Below are 22,323 nucleotides of genomic sequence, written 5' to 3'. Positions count from 1 at the left end.
AGGCCGAGCCCCAATGTCCCGGTGGGTTGGCACAGAACTTAGAAATTCTAATGTTGAAATGGGAGATGATCAATAAGGACTTTGTGGTGGGACTACCTCACACGCCTCGTAAGTATGACTCGATTTGGGAAATTGTGGATCGACTCACGAAATCAGCTCACTTCTTACCTGTTAAGGCTACCGACACAACAGAACAATATAGTCAGTTGTATATCAAGGAAATGGTAAGGTTGCATAGAACTCTAGTTTCTATTATTTCAGATCGAGGGACATAGTTCACGGCTAATTTTTGGAATAAAGTTTAGCAAGATTTGGGTACTCAGGTGAATCTTAGTACAGCCTTTCACCCGCATACTGACGGGGAGGCAGGGCAGATTATTCAAACGATTAAGGATATGTTGCGCGCTTGTGTTCTTGACTTCAAGGATAGCTGGGATGATCATTTGCCACTCATAGAATTTGCCTATAACAACAGTTATCATGCTACCATTCAGATGGAACCGTTCGATGCTTTATATGGTAGAAGATGTAGATCTCCCATTAGATGGTTCGAGATTGGTGAAGCAGAGTTGATAGGGCTAGACCTCGTGCATCATGATGTGGAGAAGGTTAAGAGCATTATGAAACGGTTGAAAATTGCTCAGAGTCATCAAAAGTCCTATTCGGATGTGCGTTGCAGGGATTTGGAGTTTAAAGAGGATGATTGGGAATTATTAAAGGTTTCCCCCATGAAGGGTATAATGCAGTTTGTTAATAAAGGGATGTTGAGTCCAAGGTATGTCGGCCCATACAGAATAATTCAGAGGATTGGTCGGGTTGCTTACAAGCTTGAACTACCTTAAGAGATGCCTTTAGTGCACCCGGTGTTTCACATATCTATGTTGAAGAAGGTGGTTGGAGATCTGTCTCTTAATGTTCCGGTTGAGGCTATTGAGGTTAATGAGGAATTGACTTATGAAAAGATTCCAGTTGCAATTCTTGATAGGCAAGTTTGTAAGATGATAAATAAAGAAATTGCCTCCGTGAAAGTGCTATGGCGAAACCAATAGGTTGAAGAGGCCACCTGGGAGGCTGAGGAAGAGATGAAGAAGTAGCCTCATTTGTTTGATTAGCTATGTAATCGATTATATGAAATTGTTCCCTGTGAATTATGTATCATTTGTACAGTTGATATTATGGTTGTTCCTTATTGGTGATAGACTGCTCGTAAGGCCTCTATTGGCGTTGTTTTTATGTTATGTTGCGTCGTTGGTTTATGTATATGTTGTTAGGGTTGATTTCTAGGATTCACAAGGACAAATGATCTTATGTGGAGGAAGATGTAAGGCCCCATAAAATTTCACCTAAAACCCGGGGTTTCATGGTACCAAGGTACAGACGTTTTGGGTTGAACAGAGCGTTGGGGGGTCCGTCGCATAGTAGGGCATTTCTGCTGTCCATTCTAAGATCGCAAAACTGATCTGCGGACTGCAGATCCACCGTGGAGTGGAGTAGAGAACTAGGCAAATTTGGGATGATATTATGCGATGAATTATGCGTCCGTATAACCATTTTGCATGCCATACAATCCATCGCAGATCCAGCATGAATATTTTTGGAGGGGAGTTCTGTGGCGCATTATACGACCGCAGAACTGGTCTGCGGATCGCAACCCTGCCGCAGACCCAACCCGAACAGCCTACGTTTGGGACCATTTTCTGCGGTCCCTTTGCGGGCCGCATACCTATTTTGCGGTCCGGTTTGCAACCGCAGACCCGACTTTGTTGAGTTTATGTTTGGAAAAATTTAACCTGATCCCCTTTTCATAAAAATAACTTTTGGGTTATTTTGGCTGGTCCTAATTGATATTTAGAGAGAGAAGGGTGGTATAGAGTGAGAGGGGAAGTTCCTAAGGTTATTGTTCATCAACTCTTGCTCAAAGTTGAAGAATTCACAAGGAAAACTCACTAGGTCTTCATCCTAGAGGTAAGATTCTACACCCTAACCCTCAATTTCGAGATTTAACCAAAAATAGGTAATAAGGCAAGCAAATTCTTGGGTATGCGAGTGTATCTATGCATGCATGTACAATCGTGAGTGTGGGAAGGTAGTTGATCCCAAATAGGTAGACCTTAGGTTGTGGGGTGAGGGGAATCTACCATAGGAGGACCTTTAGACCTTAATGCACACCTATTGTTTGATAAAATGCTCAAATGAGATTGAACCATAAACTCCTTCCCAATTTGTGTTCAATTTCGCTATATTTCTAAATAGATCGAAGTGGCTAAGAATTCTGGAACATTGTGGTAATTTAAAAAGTTCGAGGCAAGGTATGTTAGCTAAACATCTCTCTTAGAATTGAACCCCATAATGTCCTTTCAAGTCCCGAGTTGTTCATTATAAATTGATTATTCCGAATAAGCCTTGTGACAAAAGATATATGTTCAATATGTATTCCAGATGCTCTAGTTATGTTATGTTCTCTCTGAAAATGTGCTCAAAGAATAGGTTGCATATCTAAATGTTATAACTTCAAGTCGTGATTCAAATGAAAGCTATTATGCCAAATTGTGTAATAAATCTCAATGTGCTTAACATTCTTAATTGCTCACATGTGGACTTAGAGTCTTGAATAGAAATGCTTTGTTGTTGATGATCCATGATGATGTTTGAAAGTGATAGAGATGAACATGAAATATGAAATACGACCAACGTGTGACGTTGTGTTATTGCCATTGGTGCCAATGAAATGAATGATATATAAAAGATAATGAAATGAGCTGTCAATCCTTTAAATAAATAAACACCCTGGGAGTATCGTTAGTCATTGGGGAATGGTAGGTAGAAATAACCTAATCCTGAAACTACACGCGCTGGTGTAGGAGTGATGTACCCCTTTATTGGGATGAGATTGGTGTGATGATAATATTTCCCTTTATTGGGATGAGATGATTGCTAGAAAAGGGTGATGTCGATCCACAAGACATTGTGGTGAGATTGATGTGATGATAATATTCCCCTTTATTCGGATGAGATGATTGCTAGAAAAGGGTGATGTCGGTCGGGTCGTGATCGGATGCCACACCGCACACATGGTGGTGGTTGTGCTTGTGATTATGATTGAAACAATGATTGAGATTGCGATAGTGATTGTGATTGTGGTTGATGTCTCCGTCATCGGACTCCGTGCTAAAATCACGATGGTATATCAGTGCTAAGATCTCCCAACCTAAAATATGGAAATTTACTTGAAACTTGTCTTGCTCCTAACTTGATGTTTTGGTATTGTTTGAGGCTCCCATCAATTTTATAATTGTCCTTACTTGTGTTACAATTCGTTCTATTGAGAGGGTATTTAGTCATTCATACTAGTACTATTCCATATGTACTAACATCCCTTTTTCTGAGGGCGCTGCATATTTAATGGATGCAGGTGGTTCCATAGCAGGCGGCTTTGATCATTGATAGCGGTGCACCCTCTTCCCTGCTGACTTGGTGAGCCCCACTACATATTAGGGTTGTATATCTTTTGTTCCTTGTGTATTATGTTTTGAGGTATAGACGGGGCCTTGTTGCTAGCACTATCATCGTACTCTCTTGTATCTATTAGAGGCTCTGTAGACATAGTGTGGGTAGTATGTTGGTATTGGGGAAGTCAAACTAGTATTGTTGTATGTGTATCACACATTCCACTTCAAATTATGAAAGTGTGTATTTTGAAATTTATAAATGATGTTACTAATGATAAGGAATCGATGTTGTTCACATGATCCTACCCATTATCTAATTAATGAAATGGATCCTTCCTTTATTCATGAGTGAGTTCGGGTAGAAGGTATTGTACAGGCTTGCTCGGTCGGATTTTCTCGGTTGAGCATCGACTGTGCTCCCTGAGGTCAGGGTGTGATAGCGAATGCAACCAGGTCGATCGCAAATGCATACCAGCTCTTCCCCAAGTACCTTTTGTGAATGCAAACCCAACAGACTTGGCCTAACCTCGCAATTGCGATCCAAAAACTCACAACTATGAGATCTGGGGACTTTGCAGAAAACCAGCAAACTTAATTCTAACATATGCACAAGTCTAAAAATATCATACAAACTCGCTTGCGCGATCAAAACAGAAAAATAACATCTACAACTACGAATTGAACTCAAAAATGCATGAAATTCTATGCAATTTTCAAGAACTCTAATTTACAACTAAGCGTCTGAATCCTATCAAATCAACTCCGAACGATGCCAAATTTTACAAACAAGTTCTAAATGCCATACCAGACCTATTCCAAGTTCCAAAGTCAAATTCCGAGCTTGATAGTTCAAAGTCAAACTACGGTCAATCTTTACAACTTAAAATTGCCAAATTTCGAAAAATCAACACAAATCAACCTACAGACCTCCAAAATCAATTCTTGGCATACGCCCATATCCGAAATCAGGATACAAAGCGATTAGAGTAAGGCTGGTAAGTGGGCGGATCTAGGCCTGGGACCGCGGGGCAAATGGAGGAAACGGGCCAAGACCGTTAGGACCGGTTTTAGTGGGCCTGGGCCTGTCCTATGCTTTGGGCCCGCCAGGACTGGGACCGTTTGACCCGCCAGGGAGCGGGACCGGACCGGTCCCTTCGCCGGCCAAACAGTCCCAACGGTCAACTTTCAAAAAAAAATTAAAAATTTAAAAAATAGTCGTTGGGCTGTCAAAAATAGCCGTTTGTTATTTATAAAATAGCCATTTAACCCCCCCGCCCAACTTTGTTTTAACACCAAACTTTTTATAATTACACATTTTTCCTATTTTCAACTATAAATACCCCCTCATTCTTTTATTTTTCTTACAAAATCATCAATCTATCACAATCTCTCTCTAATTTTCTTCTATAATTACTACTATTGCTTACTCTATTGTTACGATTTGTGATAAAATTGTGAAGTTGGTGAATTGAAGTTTTCAAGTCTTCAACGATAATCAATTTTCAAAAAGTTATTCATCATTTCATAATTATTGCTTCCCAAATTTGGATTGTCAAGACTTCAAAACGGAAACCGTACAATAGGTGAAAACCTAAAAATATTATAAATTATAATATAATCGAGTTTAAGAAGTTATCATAAGGATAATGGTATCAAATAATGTAGTAATATGTACATACGGTAATATATTATTTACTTGTGTCTAACTGAGAAAATGCTTTTGATCAATTATTTACTATACAATCATATATTTACAAATGGTCTTCCCCAAGTACCTTTTGTGAATGCAAACCCAGCAGACTTGGCCTAACCTCGCAATTGCGATCCAAAAACTCACAACTATGAGATCTGGGCCTTTGCAGAAAACTGGCAAACTTAATTATAACATCTGCATAAGTCTACAAACTCGCTTGCGCGATCAAAATATAAAAATAACATCTACAACTGCGAATTGAACTCAAAAATGCATGAAATTCTATGTAATTTGCAAGAACTTCTAAAATTACAACTAAGTGTCCGAATCCTATCAAATCATCTTCGAACGATGCCAAATTTTACAAACAAGTTCTAAATGCCATAATGGTCCTATTCCAAGTCCCAAAGTCAAATTCCGAGCTTGATAGTTTAAAGTCAAACTACGATCAATCTTTCCAACTTAAATTATTAAATTTCGGAAAATCAACACAAATCAACCTACGGACCTTCAAAATCAATTCTGGGCATATGCCCGTATCCGAAATCACGACACAAAGCTATCAGAGTCATAAAAAATACAGTTCTGGGGTTATTTTTGTAAAATTCAATGTTTGGTCAATATTTTCAAATTTAATCTTCTAAAATCAAGAATCAAGGTTCCAAATCAACCCGAAAGCTTCCTGGAATAAAATTAACCAATCCCACAAGTCATAAAAGCATAAAAATACATGTGTGACACATGAAAAAGGAAAACATGGTGCAATTACACAAAACTATCGATCGGGCCGTTACAGTAAGAGTCTTGCATAACTTTGGTTTGAGGGATGTTTTCTTAATAAATTATATTTTTTGCTACAAGCAAGAATGATTCATATGCGAGGCGACAAACATATATGCATGTGCTAGGATTATCCATACCCGGGATAGATTATATGGTTCATTGTGCCTTGTTGAACATTGTGATCTTTTTGACGTATGTTCCATTTTCTCCTAATACAATGTGTATATTTATCCATGTTGGAAATCATGTTAAAACATGTGATATCTTATATGATCATGATAGGCTAATATTGAGACTCATGATATACTTGATTTGATTATAGTCATGCATTATATCACGAAAACATATCTATACATTTTACCCTTGTGTTATGTGAGCTTCCTTATTCATGTGAAAGATCATGTTTAGGATTTTATATGTTTTTGGCACGATGGATATTTTAGTATGACTTGGTATGATGTTGGCATAATGGATGTTTTCATGCGGTAAGAATGGGAGTCGAGCTTTACATTATTTTTATTCGTCCCTTATATACATACAAGAATTCTACTTTGTTGTTACCATCTCTTCTATGTATCTAACCTTTTTTGTGATTGTTGCATATGTATAGAACTTTAAGTGTTTATTATTGTTGCTTGCATACATTCTACCTTGTTATCACTATTACATCTATGTCTTCCACCATGTTTGCTACTGTTATATCTATGTCTTCAACCGTGTTTGCTACTATTACATATATTCCCATTACCTTGTTTGTCATTGTTACATTTATGACATCTACCTTGTTTGTTACTATTTAATTTATGCCCTCTACCTTGATTGTTGTTGTTACATCTACGCCTTTTATCTTATTTGTTACTGTTACATATACACCATCAACCTTGTTTATTATGTTTACCTTATTAGATTGTTGGTTTGGTTATTTGTAAGGCCCCGTAAGAATATCACCTAAAATTATAGGTTTCATGGTGTCGAGGTAGGCTAATGTATTGGAGGATTCTAGAAACGGTACAGAATTTTTGGGTTGAGCAGAGCGTTAGGGAGTTGAAGAAAAACTGTTGCAGAACAGGGCATTTCTGCGTTCCATTATGCGATAGCAGAACTGATCTACGGACCATAGATCTGCCGCACAGTGAAGCAGAGAAAGGGCCAATTTTGGAGGCTGTTTTGCGGTCAACTATGCGACCACATAGTCATTTCACGAGCCGCACATCCATCACAAAACCATCATGAAGATTTCCGAAAGGAGATTCGGTCCATTATGCGGCCGCACAATTGATATGCAAGCCGCAGACCTGGCCACAGACTGGACATGACCCGCGCTATTTTTGGGACCATTTCTGTGGTCCATTTTGCGGTCCGCAGACTTGATATGCGGTCCACTCTGTGACCGTAGAGCTGCGTTCGGAGAGTCTATTTTTTGATTTTTATTACCAGACCATATTTTGATATATAGACGTTAAGGACCATCTGTAAGGTAAAAATCTGATACTTTTTGAGTGAGGAAATGCTTTAGAGTGAGAGGGGAGTTCCTAAGTTAATTTCTCATCAATCCTTGCTCAAAGGTTGGAGAATTCACAAGGAAAACTCACAAGTTCTTCATCCAAGAGGTAAGGTTCCATATCTAGTTTCATTTTCAAATTTGGGGTAGAAGATGGTTATTGGGGAGTGTGATTCTTGGGTGTGAAAGTGTTATTTATGCATGCATGTACTATCAATATTTGTGGGAAGGTTGTTGAGCTCAAATGGGTAGACTTTGGATTTTGGGATGAAGGAATCCACCATAGGAAGGCCTTGAAATCATAATTCCCACCTAGTGTTTGATAAAATGCTCAAATGAGTTGAAACCATGAATACCCTCCTAATTTGTGTTTAATTTTATTATGATTCTAAATAGATCAAAGTTGCTAAGATTTTTGAAACATTGTAGTAATTTAAGAAAGCTCAAATCGAGGTGTGTTGGCTAAACTCCTCTTGTAGAATCGACATCCATGATGTCCTAGTAGGTTGTGATCATGATTGTCTCAATTTCTTATGTCTCATGTTCCAAGTCCTTCCTAATAGATTTGATTAATTTATAATGAGTATTGTGTTGAAAGATGTATATACCAAAAATGTACTCCAAATGTTCCTATCATATCATGATTCCCTCTGAGAATGTAATCTAGTAGGATCAATGTATCAAAGGTGTTGTGATTTAAAAACCATGTTTAATTGCATGCTAGCATGCCTAATCGTAGTAGAGAAACTCAATGTGCTTAAGGATATCGTTTGCCCATATGTGTGCTTAATGTCATGATTTAAAAATTCTCTTATTGATGATAATCCATGGTAATGCTTGAAAGTTACAGAGGTGAGTATGAAATATAAAATACGGCCGACGTGCCAAGAATGATATTACAATTGTGGCCACTAGTGCCAGTGAAATGGAAAGACGTGTGAAAGATTATGAAATGACTTTTAAATCCTTTAAATAATAAATGCTTTGGGAGTATCGTTTAGTCACCGAGGAAGGGTAGGAAAAAATAACCTAACCCTGAAACTACACGTACCGGTGTAGAAATGATTGAGGGGTAAATTCCCGTTTTAATATGATGAGATTCTTTCCCCTTATATGGGATGGGATTTATGTGTTCATATATTTCCCTTTAAATGGGGTGAGATTACTGCTAGCAATATGTGATATGATGTTGACCCATACGGTATTGTGTTGAGACGTCTTAGTCGATTAGGCAGAGATCGGACGCCATGCCACGGACATGGAGGTGTTGTGAGTGGATGTCTCGGGGTGAGATGGATTAGCTGATCGGACTCCATGCTAAATACATGGTGGTATATCGGTACTAAAGATCTCCCAACTTAAAAATATTGAAACTTACTTGAAATTCAGTTTTCTCCTAACTTGACCCCTTTATATTATTTGAGGCTCTTATTGATTTTATATTTTCTTCTCCTTTTACTGTTACTCGTTCTATTGAGAAGGTGTTTAGTTTTACATACTAGTACTATTACATATAACGTCCCCTTTGCTGGGGGCGCTGTATCTTTAATGGATGCAGGTGGTCCCATAGTATGTGGTATTAATCAGTGATAGTAGCACACCCTCTCCTCAGCTGACTTGGTGAATCCCATTTTATTTCGGGGTCTTGTATCTCTTGTAATTTGTGTATATTATTTTGAGGTATAGCTGGAGCTTTGTTGTGGGCAACATCATGCTACTCTTTTGTATATATTATAGGCTCCATAAACATATCGTGGGTGGTACCTTTATTTTGGGAAGTCAAATTAGAAGTGTTGTATTTGTATCATATATTTTCATTTCTAAACTATGAACGTATAATGTAATATTTTGGGAAAATCTTGAATGAAGTTATAACGGTAATGAAATTTGGATTGTTCATGTAACCTTCTCATTGTCTAATTAATCAAATATACCTCCTCTTTATTCATGGGTGAGTCTGGGTAGAAGGTATTGTACAAGCTTGCTTTGTCGGGTTATCTTGGTTGAGCGTCGGTCGCGCTCCCCAAGGTTGGGGCGTGACATTGTTATTATTTTGTGTGGATCGATATAATGGAAATGAGTTACTCGCTGCAAAAGTGTGGGATCGGGTGCGAGCCACATAGAATTATATTGGTTTGAGTGTGCATTGCACAAAATTATTATTGGATCTGGTGCATGTTGCACAGTATAGTCATATGATCGGGTTACACGTTGTAATAGTATTATGACCGGATCGAGTTGCTTGTTTCAACAGTATGGTAATTTGTTGAATTGAGGTGTTTGCATGTGCTATGTAAGTTTGTATTCATACACGCAACCTACATGCATATTTGTCCATGAGCTTTAAGATATTTTCTTACGAACGGGTACTTGTTAATGAACTGTTAAACACTTGGAAAGTATATGATTAATTCTTCATACCATGACACCAGGCTCATGCAAATGCATACGTGTAATGGTAATCGGTAAGACAATACTTGGCCTTATTCGTGTAAAGACACTCCACATTCATGCATAAGTATATTATTGCTGCGGGGTGCATATCTTCTTCTTTACGTGGACTTGGTGTATTTAGTATATGTTTTTGAACTGGAAGATTGGAAAAATGTGTTGTCATATTTTTCCTTAAAGTTTATCTCATCATCGATATCTGTTATTTTTTAACTACCATCGGTGAAGTAGTGAAGAAGTTTAAAGTCAAAGATATTTTGAGCTAGGCAACTACAGAGTTCGAAGATGAGCATTGAAGACTATAGCATTCCAGCCATCTATTAACATCTTGTTCATAGTAGTATAGGATTTGTATTTCCGTCTACGTAACTTCCAAACACATAATGTATTTCTTCTTGCCAATATTGTAATTCATCTCTTAGTTATATATATATATATATATATATATATATATATAAAACCTTCCATGTTTATTATTGTTGCTTGCATATATTCTACCTTGTTATCACTGTTACATCTTATGTTCTACCATGTTTTCTATCGTTACATCTATGTCATCCACAATATTTGCTACTTTACATCTATGCCCTTTATCTTGTTTATTATTCTTATATTTATTCCTTCTACCTTGTTTATTTTTGTTACATTTATTCCTTTTACCTTGTTTAATACTGTTAAATTTATGCCCTCTACCTTTATTGTTGTTATATCTTTTAGCCTTTTACCTTGGTTGTTACTGTTATATCTACGCCATCTACCTTGTTTGTTACGGTTATCTTGTCGGATTGTTCGTTTGGTTATTACTATTTTCATGTGGATTCATATAATGATATCGGGTTGCTCGCCGCATCAATGTGGGATCGGGCATGGCACACAATATTATATTGGATCAGGTGCGCGTCGCATAATATTATTAATGGATTGGGTGCATGCCGCACACTATGGCCATAGGATTGACTACATGCCGTAATAATATTATGGCCGAATATGGTTGCTCGCCGCAACAATATTGTAATTTGTTGAATTGAGTTGTTGGCATGTGGTACGTATAGTTATGCATTTATACACGCAACCTACAAGCACATATCTCGATATGCTTTCAGATATTTTCTTAATGGTACTTATTTATGAACTGTTAGACACCTGGAAGGTATCAAATTGATGTAAAGAAACGGTCTCCTTCATACCATGACAACGGGCTCATGCACGGGCATTTGTATACTGGTAATTGATAATTAACGAAACTAGACCTTATTCATGTAAAGACTCTTCACATTCATGCATAAGTAGTTGAGTAAACGCTACTAGGTGCATATCTTCTTCTGTATGTGGATTTGGTGTATTCAGTATATGCTTTTGGTGTGGAAGGTTGGAAAAGCGCGTGTCATCTTTTCCTTAAAGTGTACCTCATCGTTCATATCTATTATTTTTTGATTTGTTTCTGGTCATTTATTTCCTATTATTTCTATGCTTATTAACTACATAGATATATTAAGCGAGTATCTTTGACTGTAAACCTCATCACTATTTCACTGAGGTTAGTCAAGATACTTACTGAGTTTATTGGGTCGGGTGTACTCATACTATACTTCTGCACCTTGCGTGCAAATATTTGGAGCTAAGTAGCAGCGGAGTTCAAGATCGAGCATTAAAGACTATAACGTTCCATCCATCTACTATCATCTTGGTAATTATAGTATATGATTTGTATTTCTGTTTATATAACTTCCAAATAGACGATGTGTTTCTTCTTGCCAATGTTGTAATTAAAATCTTGATTGTTCGTGACTTGTACCACCAGTTCTGGAGTTTAGTTGAGTGATTTTTCCCATTCTTATTCCTTTTATTGATGATATGCAGTGTCACGATCCAAAACCCCACCAAGTCGTGATGGCACCTAACCCAACCTGCTAGGCAAGCCAAACAGTAGAAGTTACTATTAAATAGAGAAATTCAAAACATCTTTAACAAAAACTGCAACATAATTCAATACAACTATCCCAAGGATTGGTAGTACAAGCCATAAGCCACTATGATTTGGATTTATAAAGATTGTAGAAGAAATAAGTACAATATATGTTTGAAGGTTAAATAAACATAAATGAGGTCCTAATCTACCATGAACGAAGGTAGCTCGAATTCGGGATGCATCTACGACTTCAATGCCTACCTTCATCATCCATAGCAGCTCGGCTCCAAGAATCCGCACGCAAGGTGCAGAAGTGTAGTATGCGTAAACCACGATCAATACCTAGTAAGTATTAGGACTAACCTTGGTGAAGTAGTGACGACGTTCAAGTCATGTGATACTCACTAGTCAAATAATCTGTGCAATATATCAAAGACTAGCAACATAAATTATAGTAGGAAAAAAAATAGTAATTCCCTTAGAACAAGCAATAACAATGAAATACAAGTAAAGGCTCAGCTTTAACAACAAGTCATCAACTTGGATAACACACATATGGCACCTCGTGCCCACATTATCAGTCAACAATCGCACGGCTAATATCTCGTGCCATAGTATCAATAACACTCACACAGCAAATACCTCGTGCCAAAATAAATCACACTCGCACGGCGAAGACCTCGTGAAAATATTAATCCCACGCGCACGGCAAAGACCTTGTGCCAATATCAATCACACTCGCACGGAAAAAACCTCGGGCTTGCACAACAAAGACCTCACGCCAATATCAATCACAATCGCACAGTAAATACCTCGATCTCCCATGACAAAGTCCTCATGCCAATATTAATCACTCGCACGGCAAAGATCTTGTGGTAATATCAATCATACTCGCACGGAAAAGACCCCATGCCAATAACAATCACACTCGCACGACAATGACCTAGTGCTAATATAAATCCCACTCGCATGGAAAAGACCTCGTGTCAATATCTATCACATTCGCACAGCAAAGACCTCGTGTTCGCACGGTAAAAGACCTCATGCCAATATCAAACACACTCGCACGATAAAGACCTCATGCTAATATCAATCACACTTGCATGGCAAAGACCTCATGCCAATATCAATCACACTCGCACGACAAAGACCTCGCGCTTGCAAGACAAAGACCCCATGCCAATATCAATCACACTCGCACAGTAAACACCTCATGCTCGCACGACAAAGACCTCACGCCAATATTAATCACACTCGCACGACAAAGACCTCGTGGTAATATCAATCATGCTCCCACGGCAAAGACCTCATGCCAATGTCAATCACACTCGTACGACAAAGAGTTTGTGCTAATATCAATCACACTCGTATGGCAAAGACCTAGTGCTAATATCAATCACATTCACACGGCAAAGACCTCGTCGCAAAGACCTCGTGCCAATATCAAACACACTCACACGACAAAGACCTCGTGCTTATATCAATCATTCTTGCATGGCAAAGACCTCGTACCAATATCAATCACACTTGCACGACAAAGACCTCGTGTCAATATCCACACAATTTACACAACATGTCCACGTGGGCAAAAATAGTCAACACGTCCACACAAGGTGCACAAGGACATGAACATAGTAAAAATACAGATGGGTGGTTAAAAAATAAAGCACTATTATGGTTTAAACAAGTGTAGCGATTATGTTCATATAGCCATAAAGTGATTAAGCATGTTTCATATACAATGCATCCTCAAACTAAGGCATATTAGCATAAGATGTAATTCGGTCACAAACAACACATAGCCCCCGCCTACATGCTCATCACCTCGTGTACATGTATCTTATCACATAAACACAAATAGGCCAAACTAATACTCTAAAAAGGCAGGGGCTACGTGTATCCTAAGGGATATTTCACTCACACAAGGTTAGGCAAGATACTTACCTCAAACAAGCCAAACTAATACTCTAAAAAGGCATTCCTGTGTGAATCGACAAAGTCAACCTGGGTCCGCACTCCGAAACCCGACAAAACTCACAAATCTTGAACATCCAATCTAGTATGAGTCCAAATATACAAAATTTCATCCAAAACCAACTCCAAATTGGGGTTCAAAAATCCATTTTTCACATTCGAATATTTTTTCGGAAACCCCTAAACTACATATTCATATCTTTCAAGACAAAATACTCTTTTCTTGTTTAAGATTCGTTGATTTAGAGCCAAAATTAATGATAGATTAATATTATAATCATAAATTCTAGTTATGTTTACTTACCTCAATGAAGTACATGAAAACTCCCTCAAAAATTGCCTCTTCCCAAGCTCCAAAACTTTGTGAGAAAAGGTGACTAAATCCCAAAACAAGTAAAAGATCCAGCAGCTATCCCAGCCCATATCAGAGGATACATGATCCCTAAAATCTCGTTTATTAAGCTCAACATAATCCTTGTGAGATTACAACCAAAATAGCTTTTTGAATTACCCGATTTGGCCTTAAAATGAGGGAACTATGATGTTTTGATGTTTTAAAGATAGTCTGAAAATTTGAGGGACATAACTGGTATTTTCAAAATTGTTGCACCAGAAAAATAAGCAATAGAAAAATCTTTGTCTTAGCACTCAAAACTCATTTGGAACCTCCCGGACACAGATCATATATGCATTTCAATTATAAAATATGCTATGAACCTATTCGCGCAACACCAAAAAGAGGTCGTCTTGTCCCGATATTGACCATGGTCAAACTCCAAATCCTTAACTTAACTAGTCTCCCAACCAATGACCCAAAAGACACCCGAGCTCCTCGATACCCCATCCAATCATGGTAACAAGTACAAGTACATTGTCCAAACTTATCCAAAGGCTCAAAACTCCCCAGGAACATCACAACAATGAATCGAGGCTCAAACCGAATAGAATTTCTCTTAAGTTGTTAAATCATGATTCTTTCAATAAAGTGTCTAAATCATACTTACACACTTCGGATTACTTCCAAACTTTTTATAGAAATTCAATTCAACTATATAGACCCATCCAAAGTCTCAAAATACCAATTGATGTCCAATAACATCAAAGTCAACTTGTGGTCAAATTTATGAACTATTAAGTTCTTCAAGTTGTCAACTTTTGACAAATAGTGTCAAATTCTTCTAGGAAGATCCAAAACAAAGTTCAAATATACGTACAAAAATGACTTATTATTTGTTTTGAAGAAAAATATTCATAACCCTCCCAAATTCTCTCCGTACATGCGACTGCCAGCTACAGTAACGCAATCGTGCCCTTATGGCTACTGCTCCGACGTCCGGCGGCCAAAAGCCACCGGACTAGTCCCAAAAGAACCCGCTAGCCATTGCGCATCTTCTTCTATTGGTTTCATCCTCAAATTCTAACACAGCTGCTACAGAGCTTCAAAATGGCGACGTGATCACTGTAGCAAAAAATCACCTGGGAGCTTCTGAAATTTCTTCGATTCTGGGTCAAATATCTCAATTTCATGAAGTGGAGATTGTTCTACATATCAATAACTATCTCCCCATCACAAATCAGGCGACTTCACTGCTGAAATAGTTAATTCTGATCTTCTGGAACTCTCCGACGAGCTCCAGTTAACTAAAAATAGCATTCCGTTGGATCAAATCACTCAAGACCAATGCCAATCCACTCCTGCTACTGAGGACATTGAGAAAAATATGTTAATTGCTCACTTCAATGCGCCAATCATCACAACTTTGAAATCAATTTCTGCAGAAACGAGTTCCCCAGCTGCTTGACAAAATGTCACACCTAATTCTACAGATCCTATTGATGAACAAAATGATGCTCAAGCATCTCCAACTCATACGAAAGATAATCGTCAACTTATTTCACAAAAACTAGGCTCAGATTTGGGTGATCATACTTCACTTGCTCACACAGTTGCACAGTTGGCCTGCGAAAATGGTGCAGGTGTCCAAATTCAACCAAGCCAAAGCCAACCCATCCTAGGTACTATGGGAAGTGTAAACGAATTGATTCCAACTGACTTTAATGAGCTAAACTATGCAATATTAGCAAAAATCAAATCAGTTCTTCCTAGTGAGTCAGGTGTTCGGCAAAATGGCCCAAGTAATTCCACACTTCATGCTCTGCAAATTGGCAATGTTTATACTCGTATTAATCAAACATAATAGATTGGCACTGATGGGGGGGGGGCAAAACTGATCACCAATAGTGAAAACCATACCCTAGTTATTATCTCTGCACCACAATTGCCTAGCACTGCAACCCAGGCTCCTGCACAAACCAAACCTCAACTTCAAGTCACTCAAATTACTCCAACCTCCAGTTATCCTAAGATATCGACCAACTTTGACAAACACTCTCCTCATAACCAAAAAATAGTAGTAGAACCTCACCAAAACACAACTAACCCAAGCTAACCAATAAAGGAACCAGCTCCCCAGTAAGAAAACCTCCAAACATTCCTGCACCACCACCACCTACTCTCACACATTCTTTAGCAACCAAATTGAGAGCTAGGCAGGCTGCCGAAACAAACCCAATTAGCTTCACCCCTCCCAAGATTATCACGAAACAAGGTCAACCAGCTGTCATATTTACTAGAAATGATTACATGATCACATTGGCTAGCAGATGTCAATACATAGACATAGGAAAAAATTTATAATACCATGCCAAGAATGGAATCCATCAGAAGAAGTTTCACATCACAATCAGAGCTGTCTACATTTATCTTGACAATGAGTATGATCACAATATTGTATGGACAAAATAATTCATATTTATTCAGGGCCAAATAATGGAGTTACAAGAATGGACCTCCAACTTTAAGCCTAATGAGGACTAACCAATTGTACCTGCATGGGTGACAATTCCATAACTCCCCTGGCATTTCTATTATATGGAGGTGCTAACAGTCTTACTTTCCCTTGTGGGTAGAGTTTTACACCTTGATCTTGCTTCTATGTAGAAGACTATGGGAAGTATTGCCAAAGTGAAGGTGCAGATCGATTTAACCAAACAAAGACCTCATCATGTCTGGCTTGGTATTGATGAAGAGCAAGATTCAATGGAAATGGCCAATGGCTAAAAGTTGTATATGAAGACCTACCCAGTTATTGTATGCACTGCAAATATCTGGGCAACTTATTCATCATTGCCCTGTTAAAAGAAGAGAAGAGGAGAGTAAGAAAAAGGAAGCTGAAACATTAGGTCAGGTTAAGAATCTTCACTACAACAAGAACATTGGAAGCACAGGTCCACAGCAGTTGCAGAATCAGACAACACACATGCAAGAAAAAGGACAAATCTCTAAGCAAAAAATAGGTTTCTTTGGACCAAAATGAGGATGAAACTAGAGGTAACATTCATATAGCAGCAGAGAAACCAACAACAAGGGATAACCATCCCAAAGATCAATGGCAAACTCAAAGGAAGAGAAACAAACAAAGCAGGAAGCAGGCAGAAGAGGACCAAGTACCACAGGTCAACCAGACCGTAGGTATGATTCCTAATCCACAAAGTGTCCCTCCAGTTGTTCTTGAGATGGTGGAGAAATCTTGTGATCAAAATCAAAATGTAATTCTCAACCACACGCCCCTTCATGTTGTTAATGAAGAAGTTATTGGAGGAAAGGTGATTTGTCAGGAGGAAACCATGGTTCATGCTGGGGATCCAAAGGGGTTGGGTGTTCCTCATGTTTTGCATGAGTGTGCCTTAGCACCTTTTAACCTTAGGATGGACCATATGCCTCCTGCTACCACTATTGATACTCACGATAAGCCAAAGAATGTGGTGTGTAAGATTTCCAGTTCTAATGATGAAGCTCACAGGAATACAGTTGATAGAGGCAAGGAACCTATGGTTGTACAATGTGTTAATTCCACAGACAAAGCAAATCCAAGTCAAAAGAAAGGAGACAATTGAGAATACAAAGAGAAGTAGTTGAAATGGTTATTAACACTAAAAACACTCCTGCTACCACTAGTTTTAAGGATCCAGGAACTATGTCCTTTGTTGCACCCTCACCTCTAGCAAAGGAAGTAGGTACTGTGACATATATAGCACCCTCACCTCACTCTGAGGTAGTAGGTATTATGTCACATGTAGCACCCTCACATATACCTGAAGAAGTAGGAACTAGGACAAGAGTTCTATCAGTTCTATCAGAGGAAGCAGGTACTGAGTCATACGTAGCACCATCGCCTCTAGTCAAGGATGTATGAACATGGACATATGCAGCAACCTCACATCAATCTGAGGCATCAGGTACTATGGCACATGTTGCACCCTCACCTAGACTGGAGGAAGCAGGTACTGTGGCCCATGTAGCACCCTCACCTTTGATAGAACATTGCCATTAGACCAAATTCTCACCCAATGCTCTAGAGGAGGTTGAGTACATGCACTTGCAATCTGAGGATGATGTAGCTTTTGGGGATGAAGCTGATGATGAGCATAGTGAAGACTTTGAAGGAGATGATACATGCAATCAGCTCCTTACTGCAATTAAAGTTGCCTCAGAAACTGGTAGCATTGTTGATAACCAAGGTCTATCTCAAAGAGTCAAACCACCCCACTACCTTACCAGAAGAAAAGCCAACAGTTTTAAAGCTGCTCCAAAATCCACAAAAACCCAATATCTTTAATGATTAGTACAATCATTTGGAATGTTAGAGGCATCAGAACTGCTGGTGCACTTGAAAGACTCAAAACCTTGAAACAACTTCATAAATTATCCTTCATTTCTATTCTGGAACCTTTTCTAGAAAACACCCATATCAACCTATATAGAATCCAATTATCCATGCACCACTTAGCCTCAAACATCAACAGCAAAATCTCGGTTTTCTAGGATCAAAAGTTCAATGGTACTGCCTTGGACCATGATGAACAACAACTTACCAGGGAGTTGAAGCATATCGAAGCAAGGGATGTGTTCCATGTCACTATTGTTTATACCAAATGATAAATTGTCCTTAGAAGACCTCTCTATGATTTCTTGAGGCAGAAATCCCTAGTATGCACTGTATCGTGGTATGATATAGGTGACTTCAATGTCATTGCTTCTGCTGATGAGAAGATTGGTGGCCTTCCCTATCAGATTAACAAGAGCATGGACTTTATCAGAGTGATTGTAGACTGTGGGCTTCATGATCTTGGCTATTCTGGATCAAGAAGCACCTGGTCAAATGGTAGAGGGCAACGTTCTACTGTGTGGAAAAAACTTGATAGGGGTATATTTAACGATCACTGGATTTCCTCCTTCCCTGCTACCACAATTACACTGTCACACCCTGAGCCTGGGGGGGCGAGACCGGCACCCGGTGCCTCACCTATCCTTCCGTACCAACTTGCGACTAAGGGACTCTGAACATATAATATCATACCTTAGCCATGGGCCACATTGCAAGATAATTTGCGAACGCTGACTAAACTTCAACATAAAGCTAGGCCGACAAGGCCGTCATAACTACTTCAGCTGACAACCCACAAAATATACATACAAGGCCTACAAGCCGAACATACTGCGCTAATTGATAGGATATGTCTACAAGCCACTACTGATGGATGTATTGCCCTGACCTACCCATAACATATATATACATATATACACAAGATGTACATAAAACTCTAGACTCGACAACTCCGAAGGACGTGGAGCTTAACGATAAAGCTGAAGTCGGACAACACCTACTAAGGAGGTCTACCCATCTGTTTGTCTGGACCTATACGCATGAAATGCAGCGTCCCAGAAAAGGGACGTCAGTATGAATAATGTACTGAGTATGTAAGGCAATATAATAACTGAAAGCTAAAACTAAACAGATAATATAATAAGTGAAAGTAACTGGGAGTCAAAGATGATCTGAAGATATGCTTACCTACTGATACTGACTCAACTCTCACAATATAGTAAGTAAAATAGTTGTCCGGCCCTATAAGGCTAGTTATATATAAATGCTCTGCCGTAGTAGGCTCTCTCATAGGCGCTCGGCCATACTAGGCTCTGTATCTCGGCCATGCTGGGCTCACTCATAGGCGCTCGGCCACAGTAGGCTCGGTATATAACTTACCATATGATCAGAGGTTGCCCAATAGGGGCCTGCCCACAGATTATAGCTCGATGGAGATGAAAATACTGTAATACTGTATATATATAGACCCTCTACTCGCTTGACCGGAAGAAGACAATACTCAATTGAATATAAAGTACTATTTCAGAGAGAATACTGTAACTTATGAGACTAGGATAGTATATATAAATTCGGGAGTATGAACTTCTCTTTATGCCTCGTTATCAAATACATGTAATTATTAGATCATGCTAAAATGAAGGAAGGGCTTAGCCTTAACATACTTGAGTCGATTCTCTTGACAATCCCTCTAAAACACATCTTTTAAAAAGAACACATAACGTCGGATCGAAGTAGGAGAAAATCCATATAATATTCTTGAGAAAGATTGCACCGTGCTCTCTTAGAATCGCAAATTCTCATGTTGCCAAATAGTCTTGTATGAAGTTTTGTAGCAAATTCCATATGATCGCTTTGTGAATTTAATCATAACCTTGTATTATATTTGCTGAAGCCATCACGTTGAGATTATGGCTTTGTGAATTCCATCCATAAGCTTAGCAAGTTTATGCATCTTCCTTAATTGTTTTTATCAAAGTGGGTAATGACTTGGCCACCAATCTCACTAATTGTGCCACCTAGCTTTATAGTGTAAGAGTCACTTATTTGAGTTTTAATTCCCACCTACTTTGCTGTCACGTTTTGGGACACCTTAAGCTTTATCCATAATTTTAATTACTTAATTAACCTCCCACTAAAAATTCATAATTACTCAATTATCCATATAATTAGGAGTTATCTCAAATAACTTAAAATTTTACTCACTTTTATCACACTTTATATGTCTTACTATCATGGTCATGTGGTACATTGTATGGTACTAGTCCATAAATACCAGTTATTATAGCTCAGACCGTATTTTATCCCAAAATATCAAACTTCAACGAAATTCATTTTCTTCAATTTGCTTACCCTTTCACCTTCACGAATTTACTCATCACTTGTTTGAAGTAGCGTAATGCTTATAATCTCCAAATAATCTCATTCTCGTACTTACGTCGAATTACATACGATGAAACTTTAACATACGAAAATGCGGTATGTAACATCTCATTTCCGAGCTTATATCAATTTAGTTATGGCGTACTTCCACGTACGAGAACATGGGGTGTAAAATCATTCCCCCCTTTGGAACATTCATCCTCGAATGTTGACTGATGCACTTATCAGTTTCATAACTTATGTGTTCTGAATACTTTAGTACTCTCCTTGCTATCTAGGAAACTGTTCTATGAATAATTCCAAAGGCCAGGGCATTCCCCTCTTTAGGCCTCCTTTTTACACTACGACTTGTAGTCGGAATCCTTCCAATCTCGTAACTGTTGCTACCTTCTATCATGCAGCCTGTACGACAATGACCTTGTACGTGCACCTATGCAACTCTTCTCTCCTTTTTTCTCTAACTTCTAGCCAATCTCTAGGCCTCACTTTGCAAACATATACAGAGTTTGATAAAATGTCCCTCTGGGCATCTATAGGTATTCTGAAGTTCTTCGCTCGGTACGTTGTCGAACTTACGAATATTGCTATACCTTATTTCATAGATCCGTTTATCCATCTGTATGACTTTACTACATTTAGGTAGGTCATACTATACCATAACTCTTACTTTGATTTATCGTTACTGAGGTCTGCTGCCAAACTCCAGGTTACTCTCGTTGCTTATCCTTAAGACTGATGGCATAATCTCATCTCATACTTTTTAATTTTTATCCATCCATTGTTGATTCACCTCATATTTTTGTATCTACAATCTACCACTCATAACTTGAAACTTCTTACATAATCACTAGGGCTGACGTCTCATCGGGGAACAACTTAAATGATTAGATTGATCCACCTGGGGGCGATACCATGCTTCTATAACCGTGTTTCACAGCATCCCAATGTGATTTACCTTACGTGGGTATTTAATTTCGTACAATTCATGAATCCCTTCTTTTATTCTTTATTTTTTTTTTCAAATCATTACTCAATCGAAGGCCCAAACATCATCCTTTATCTATCACAATTTCACCCTCATTCTACTACCAGGGCAACATTCCATCTCTCCCAAATGCTATTAGTCTTAGACTTCTTTAAGTTCGTTCAGGCTATGTTGAGCTTTCTATAACTTAGAGAAACCATTAGCTATCTTGTTTTCATGGTCTTAATCCTGAGGACTTATCCATTTCTCATCACCTTCTCACTCTCCCTCTCTTATCCTTACTCATATCATAAAACCTTGTCGTTTTACTATACTTTAACTTGTGACCTATACATATCTATTTATACTACTCGCAACCTCCCTTCAACTTGTTTGCACCATATAATTCCTAATGTTATTCTAGAACATCAAGCGAGACATCACATCGTCTCTATCTCTTCTTTACTCTCTTGGCTAGATCTCTCGATAC

This window comes from Nicotiana tomentosiformis, chromosome 7 (genome assembly GCF_000390325.3).
Source record: "Nicotiana tomentosiformis chromosome 7, ASM39032v3, whole genome shotgun sequence".
In the NCBI taxonomy this organism is placed as follows: Eukaryota; Viridiplantae; Streptophyta; class Magnoliopsida; order Solanales; family Solanaceae; genus Nicotiana; species Nicotiana tomentosiformis.
This window is presented reverse-complemented; position numbering follows the sequence as displayed.